Below are 8,930 nucleotides of genomic sequence, written 5' to 3' on the forward strand. Positions count from 1 at the left end.
CCGAGGATCCAAACCTTCATTTATCCGTATTTGTCCAATACGCTGATACTGTTAAAGCTAATGGTGTCACTTCAGAGGCAATTCGACTTCGTCTCTTTCCTTTCTCGTTAAGAGATAAAGCTAGAAGATGGCTTCAGTCTCTTCCTTCCAACTCAGCCACCACATGGAATGAGTTGAAGAAAGTCTTTCTTGCTCGATATTTTCCTCCAAGCAAAACAGCTATGTTGAGAGCCCAGATAAATGGATTTAAGCAAAAAGACAACGAGTCTCTTTTCGAAGCATGAGAAAGATACAAGGACATGATGAGACTTTGCCCACACCATGGTTTAGAGGACTGGTTAGTAATTCAGACCTTCTATAATGGTCTCTTGTACAACACAAGGTTAACAATAGACACCGCCGCCGGTGGTGCACTTATGGATAAACCTTACACCGACGCTTATCAACTTATCGAGAGCATGGCCCAAAACCATTATCAGTGGGGAAGCGACCGAACAATGGTAGAAAAACCTCCAACAAAAACGGGCATGTACGAGATAAGTAGCCTTGATCATGTTAATGCAAAAGTGGATGCTCTTGCCCAGAAAATTGAAAGTTTAAATGTATCACCTCCAGCCACCGTGGTTGCCGTAACTCAAAATTGCGAAGTCTGTGGAATTCAAGGTCACACTCCTATAGATTGTCAACTCCTAACAGGAATCCAAACAGAGCAGGTGAACTATGCTCAAGAAAATCCTTACTCGCATACCTATAACTCAAACTGGAAGAACCATCCTATTTTTTCATATAAAAGTAATAATGCTTTATACGCACCAGGTCAAGCTCCTAGTCAAGCTCCAGCTATACCTCCTGGATATCAAAAGCCGACCCCATCTACACCTAACAATAACGTTCCTAGGAAATCCAATTTGGAAATCATGATGGAGAACTTCATAGCTTCTCAACAGCAAACCAATAAAGAGTTCTTAAACCAGAATGTACACACTAGCGAACAGATTAAACAACTAGCAAGTAAAGTAGATGCCCTGGCTACCCATAACAAAATGCTGGAAACACAAATCTCGCAAGTAGCTCAACAACAAGCGCCTACTGCTGCCCCAACTGGTACATTTCCTGGACAGCCCCAACCTAACCCGAAAGGCCACGCTCATGCAATTATGTTACGAAGTGGTACAGAGGTAGAAGGACCATCTGACCCAAGGATTAAGAACCAAAACTCTAAAAAGTCAACTGAGGAAGAAGGTAAACCTAAGGAAAAGGAAGAGTGTAATAAGGAAACCGTAGAAAACAAAGAACCTTATGTACCTCCGCCGCCTTACAAACTACCTGTCCCTTATCCTCAAAGGCTAATTAAAACCAAAGACGCGGGCCAATTTAAAAAATTTGTTGACCTACTGAAACAATTAAACGTCACAATTCCTTTTACAGAAGCTATTACACAGATGCCCTCATATGCTAAGTTCTTAAAAGAAATTTTATCTAATAAAAGGAAACTTGAAGATAGGCGTGAGATGCCCATCTTTTGCTCTTTTGCTGCTACAGAATCAGGTCATGGCACACAAGCTGGTGCAGCAGCACACATAAGTTAACCCTGTTATTGTAACCTCCGCAGAATGGCCAAGAAGACTCCAAAGCCTAAAAGCGATAGGCGTGACCGCTGCAAAACCAGACATAGTAACATGTTATAAGTACAAGTCATATCAGCAATAAGTTCATCGAAGTACCATAGCATGCTAAGCCAAATGTTTGTTATAAGTCGATATCACAAATGCGATTGAAACTTAACTTAGAGTACAAGGTGATAGGAAAATGTCCCAACAGTTTATAGCATTTTGAAAGAAGGCTTCATTGGCCTACTTCTTGCCTCCGTTTGAGCAAATGACGGAGTTACACACCAGCTACATTGGCAAACACGCGTCGAGAAGAGCCTACAAACATCAGCAAACTACACTAGCATTAGAGCTCATAACTGTAAACGGGTGCCATGTGATTCAAAATAGTACAAATGTAAGAATTAAAGGGGGGAAATCAAATTTAAGTCACAGTTCAAACTCCAAAAGCATGACAGGGAAACTCACAGGAGGACACGTGGCAAACAAATTAATAGAATTAAAAGTGGATTTTCGTAATCAGTAAAAACAAACCTTTTACAGCAGTAGAAATCCTATGGAAGAGATCTAAGAAGATTGGACACGCATTTTGGGAGGCACCACGAAACAAATTCCATCCTACCACTTCATTTTGTTGGGACCACACCAAAATCAGTGAAAGATCTGTTCATAACGGTTCAATCCTTGGATATATTCGCCAGCTCATGAAAGACGAGGACTGAGAAACCTCGTACAAAAACTCTATAAAAGGGACCTCAAGCCATATGAAAAAGAAGAGGAAAAAACCTATTGTTACTCTGCACAAATCTTGACTGAAATCCAAATCCAAAAACCCTCATTAAAGCTCCAAGAACCAAACTTGTTCAAAGTTTCCTGAATCGAAATTTTTGAAACAAGTCAGCTCAAACCTCAACCTTATCACTCGCCCAAGAAACCAAAATATACAAAGAGTAGTAGCAAAAGCAAAGGGAAGGTATCTTACCTCACCGAAGAATCGCTTGCGGAAGAGAACCTTTGCCGGAATCCAGAAGATCTCGCCGAACTCAGAGATTTTCATAATTTCCGATTTGGTAAACGATTCATATCTATCTTCTTCCATGAGTTTCCCTTTTGTAGATATTGTCCATCACACTTTGCTGCAACTGTTATCCTTCTGTGTTAGACTGAATCCGTGGTATTTGATAGCTAGGTTTCTCTGAACTTTTACGTGATTTTGCTTTGTGCGTGTTTAAGATTGTTCTTCGTTTGAGCTTGGTTTTTCGCATGGTTTTTTTACGTTGTTGTGTGTCTTGAATTCTTGAAAGGAGAAAGAGAGAAGCGATTCATAAAACAGAGTTAAGAGAGAGAGTGTGAAGCGACGGAGAGAGAAGGTCATGAGAGAGTGGAGGATCGTTTGATAATGCGGCTTGTGTAGGTTTGATTTGTTATGATAGCATTTTAATTCCCATTTAATGTTTTTTATTATTCCAATTCATAATTAAAATAAGTGATTAATGGAGAGAGAGAAAGAGAGAGAGGGGGAGACAACTGGATCAATAAAAGAGACATGTGAATACAAACGGTTTCTCCTTGGAAAACCCGTCGCCCTTGTGAAGGTTGGAATGGGGAAGGTCTCCTTTCCCTCTTCCATTTCACTACAAATTCTGGAAAGGGTGTTTGGATTCAAACCAATTTTTCTTTTGGTTGGGCCGAATCCACTCACTTGTGCCCCCGTTTTGGCCATCGTTCACCTAGGTACTGTGCGCCCCATATGGGGTTTAGGTGCTTGGAAAAGCCCATTTTCTTGTTCATTTTTGTTCTTACAGGATATAGGATGGTTTCATCTAATGTAATTAAATAATTTGTATGTCATTTAACCAATCAATATTTCACCTAATTAATTAATATTTTATCTAATTAATTAATAGTTTATTTACTTGATTATTATTTTAATTATTTATTTTTTCAATTTAATTTAGTTAAATCATCCAATTGTTTTTAAGGACTTGCTTGAGTTATTATCTTGTGTTTGCTCGATTTATGTACTTGTGTGAGCTCTTGTTTCATGTAAACCATGCATTGTGTTTCATTGTTTTATAACGATATCAAATTGATAATCATTTCATCATCAATCCAAAACCATGATAAAAATCACACAACTCTCGATTTAATGTCGAGCCTATTTTCAAACACCTTTGTAAGTCAATCGCTTTTTAAAGCATCGCCATCAACCTCAAATAGCTTACTCTTAGGCTTTCTTACAATGAGACCTATTCGGTTATTAATCAATCGAATAGATGATCGACACACCAAAATAATCCAATTTATCTGTAAACACATGTTCAAATCTCAATCCAACATCGAGCATTTTTCATTCGAACTCGATTAAGATACTTAATCACGATTAAACAACACTTTATTTGGAAATGAAAAGGGGGATGGTTTTGAGTTTTCAACTCCTCTCCTCGATTATTTGAATACGAGTTCTCTTACTCGGCTAGTCAAATAATTGTCATTTCTAACTCGCCTAAACTTAACCTAATCAAATTATTTTTATACTAGTGAAATGAAAAGGGGGATGGTTTTAAGCCTTTAACTCCTCCCCTCAATTGTTTGAATACGAGTTTTCTTACTCGGTCAGTTAGACAATTGTCATTTCTCTACAAAATTCTAAACCCGACTAAATCAAAACTATTTCATAATGATGAAATGAAAAGGGAGATGACTTTGAGCCTTCAACTTTTCTCCTCCATTGTTTGAATACTAGTTCTCTTACTTGGTTAGTCGAACAATTGTCATTTTCCCACAAACATATAACTTAATCAAATCATTTTCATAATAAACTATACGAAAAGGGAGATGGTCTTAAGTCTTCTATTCCTCTCCTCGAATGCTTGGATATGAGTTGTATTACTCTGCCATTCGAGCATTTGTCGTTTATTCTAAAATACGTCAACCATACATAAACCTATTTTCATAATCACTCAGATGAAAAAGAAAGTGGTCTAGAGTCTTCTATTCCCTTTCCCGATTATTAGGATACGAGTTGTCTTACTCGACTATCCGAGTATTCGTCATACGTTCAGAACACTTTAACTATTATCAAATCCTTTTACAATTAAAGATGAAAAAGAAAGCGGTCTAGAGTCTTCTATTCCCTTCCCGACTATTAGGATACGAGTTGTCTTACTCGAGTATCCGAGTAACCGTCATCCAACCAAATATCTCAATACATCAAATCTATCTTTCCTCGCCCCGTGCGATCGAAACTGATCAAACAAAACATCAAACACATTAACTTAACTTGTCACCCTCGTGTGACCAAAATTCTTTTTTTAAAAGAACAATATTTAATCCTTTCTAATGCGTACAATAAACTAGTGTTTAAGCCTCCGCAGAGAGTAGAAAAGCCAATGTTTAGCCTTTAGAACGCGATCTAAACAATTGTTCGGTAAAAGACACCAACAAACCGTAGTTCCCCGAACTATAAATGCTCTGATTTCCTTATTGCACCATAAGGATACGTAGGCACGAGATCTTGGCGAGCACACTAATAAAAAAACCTCCCTTTTCCCCCTTCTGAGGTTTCCATCCATTTCTATTTTCAATCTTTATTCACTCGAAGAAAACAAACAACATCAGCTAACATTCAAATCGTAAATTAAACTAAAAGGTTCCCGTTGAGTACAACGGACATGAGGGGTGCTAATACCTTCCCCTAGCGTAATCGACTCCCGAACCCGAATATGGTTGCGACGACCATTATTCAATCTTTCAAAGGTTTTATCGATATTTTCCTATTACTTGATTGGGATAAATAAAGTTCGGTGGCGACTCTGTTCAAACATAATTTTTTTCGCTACCATAGCGAGGAATCGTGTTTTTCGAGATGCGACAAACTTCAATGTGCAAACCAACTGATGTCACTGAAGACCAGGTTAAATTTAGGTTGTTTGGGTTCTCACTGATTGGAAGGGCGAAAGATTGGTTACTTTACCTTTCAAATGGAACAATTCAGACTTGGAAGGAATTGAAGGATAAATTCTTAGAAATATTTTTCACTATTACTCAGTTTACCGAGCGCCGAGCAGAAATTGTAAATTTTGAGCAGCATGAAAATGAGTCACTTTATGACTCTTGGGAAAGATTCAAACTTTTGTTACGCAGAGGCCCGAATCATAATATGAATAATATGGAGCATATGCAAAATTTCATCAAAGGTCTCAAGAGTCAAACCCGCATGTTATTGAATGCTTCCGCGGGAGGTATTATCCGCCAAATGATCGAACCACAAGTAAAAGGCCTTATTGAGAAAATATGTATGAATGAGTACCGTTCAAAAAGCGAAAGGTCAGTCAAGATTAAAATTATGGGCACGCCTAAAGGTATGTTAGCTATTGATACGCATACAGGTCTTTTAGCTCAAATTGAATCATTAAATAAAAAGCTAGCTAAAAGCAGCTTAGTTAAAGCTAACGTGAGCCAGGTATAAGCACTTAGGTGTGATTTCTGTGGAGGAGAATATGCGAATGGAAGGCGCTCATTGGAAGGGACAAGTGAGGAGGTCCAACTTACTAATTTTCAGAAGAACAACCCATATTCTAACATATACAATCCGGGTTGGAGAGATCACCCAAATTTTCGTTGGAGCAATAATCAAAATTCAAATGCTAACCAAGGTATGTGTAACACCCCAATTCTACCCGTCGTAAATTCAATTAAAAATCAGAATAAACAAATTTCACACAAAATTGAGGCATCACATATATCATTTCATCAACACTTAAACAAATTACACAATACGGCAATTGCGCAAGGATCCACTTAGTCCTTGTTAAATAATAAACAACACTGTATATGGATTCACCTAGTCCATATAGCAGCACTACACAAACATCGCAATGGAAATCATTTAGATAATTAAGTTGAGTCGTACATTTACACATTCAAAAGAAAACAAGCAAACAAATGCCCATCACAACTATCATATACAATGATATACAAAAGGGCATTGTTATCATCAAAATCATGAAAAGCGTTCATTAACCCCTGAGTGTTACAATCCTAATCAGAGCAATGACGCCAAAAGTGTGCTACCACTATCCTCCTCTCAACGCGGAGCACCTGCACGTTACCAATATAAAGGTAACGGCCAACAACAAAAGGGTGAGATACTCAAATCATATAATCAAGATAATGATAAGCAATATATAAGTAAATTCGGAAAGTTAGAAATATTGTTACCACATCGCACAATCCTTCACTTGAATGCTTATGTATTTAATCATAAACAAAGTCAATAATCATCCACAACATCAATGTTACATCATAGCATCTCATCACTTTAACATTTCATCAATCCATCATAAAACATTACGATTCATCGCATCATCGCAAAATATCACCGCACATCATAAACCGTCACATAACAACAATTATCACAAAATGCGGGAATAAACATAACCAACATATGTGACTCAACTATGGAAATGCTATGCGGTACCGACTCGTCGCTTTGCCATCAAGGCCAAGGCTTTATCCCACTTCGCTTTTGCCAAAAGGCCACGTCGTTATTGCCAAAAGGCCACGTCGCTTATGCAAATGTATGTGACTCCATGATAAATGATACACATACACCAAAATCATCATCGCATCAACATAACTCATCACAATGGCCGAAGTCCACGTCGCTATTGCCATTTAGGCCACGTTGCCATTCACATGCATAAAAGCATTCACACAACATCATCTTCACCAACATTCATACATATGTTTATATATAAAACAAATGAGAATATCCATCACAATCAATTGTTTCATCATACAATCTCTTAGGTAATTCAACCTCATGCTATGTTTATTTACATCGCACACCTACACACTATAGTTAAGTGGTATTCCTCATTAATCAAATAGGCTTCCTACTATATCAATTATTAATCACTTTTCCAAAATAATCACTTATTAAAATAATCCCTTATAATGGCCTATAAATATCAACAACATGTAGAAAATTTCATAAGCTTCACAATGCTTCGAACGGGGACCAAAACGGAGTTACGGTTCAAAAGTTATGACTTTTTGAAGTTTACAAAAGAATTCTGTTTTCAACTCAGATGGCGCCACGAACTCTCTTTCGCGCCGCGAATTTAGCAGGAAACAGAGAAAATGCGTTTTTGACCGTTAAATACCTTCCGGACTTCCGATTTCGATTCCGTAAAAAGTCTCATTCTCAGAATTCAACGAACTACAATATTTTCAATATTACAAAGCCATTCTAACCGCAATTTAACTTTTATTTCATCATTCTAAACATCATCCAATTAATTTCCAACACTTCCTAAATTCACAATTTGTGAAATTACTCATACTTTGATTCATCAACACAATAGCATATTTTTCACAACATACATCAACCCCAAACCATCAACAACAACACAACACACAATGTTATTTATCATTCTTCTAAACCTAACCCTAACATTTTGCAAAGAATTGATATATGTTCAATAATCACAAACAATCAACACTACATCAAGAACACAAACAACATTTTCAAAGCAAGGAATCCAATCACAACATCAAAACCCAACAATATCCTCTAACAACCATTACCCACATAAAACCCATCATTTTCATAATTATAGGAAATGATAACTCACACCCTTACCTTAGATATGATGATTGAGTTACTCTATAGTGTTCTAGCAAGCTTGGGTTGATCAAGATGATGCTCTTCTTCTCCAATTTCCTCTTCCTCCTCCAAACCCTAACTTTTCTCTCTTTTCTTCTCTTTTCTCCTCCTTCTCTCTACTTCTTTCTATTTCTCTTCTTTCTATTTCTATTCTATTTCTATTCTTTGTTTTAATTAAATAAAAACTAACTAATGGGCTTAATTGTTACACCTCCCTTAATTATTATATACACCACTAGGCCCAATAGCTATTATACCATAATTCTCATAATTAAACTCTAATAATATATTAACACACAATAAGATATTTTACCGAAATAATTATAAATCAAACATTATAAAAATAATAATAATAACACTTAATAAAAATCGGGGCGTTACAGTATGCAAGAAAGACAACAAGCTTTGTTTTAAAGGAAGCCGTCACAATTGGAAGAGACCTTGAAGAATTTCATTAAAGTCACTCAAAGTAGCTTTGATCAGGTAAATAAGAACCATGAAATTATGAGTAGAAACCATGATGCGTCAATCAAGAATTTGGAGACACAAATTGGTCAGTTATCTAGACAGATAACAGTTTTGCCAAGCTCAAGTGGAGGATTCACAGGTAACGTTGTAGATAATCCTAAGAATGAATCATGCAAGGT

General features: G+C 36.9%; 1 non-coding gene across 1 annotated transcript; it reads right to left on the reverse strand.

Moving 5' to 3' along the window:
- Positions 1–221: 221 nt before the first annotated feature.
- LOC127109262 (small nucleolar RNA R71) lies at positions 222–328 on the reverse strand. The gene has a single exon (XR_007796591.1). It is a non-coding gene; the product is annotated as a small nucleolar RNA R71 (small nucleolar RNA).
- Between the last annotated feature and the right edge of the window lie 8,602 nt (positions 329–8,930).

This window comes from Lathyrus oleraceus, chromosome 7 (genome assembly GCF_024323335.1).
Source record: "Lathyrus oleraceus cultivar Zhongwan6 chromosome 7, CAAS_Psat_ZW6_1.0, whole genome shotgun sequence".
Taxonomy (NCBI): domain Eukaryota; kingdom Viridiplantae; phylum Streptophyta; class Magnoliopsida; order Fabales; family Fabaceae; genus Lathyrus; species Lathyrus oleraceus.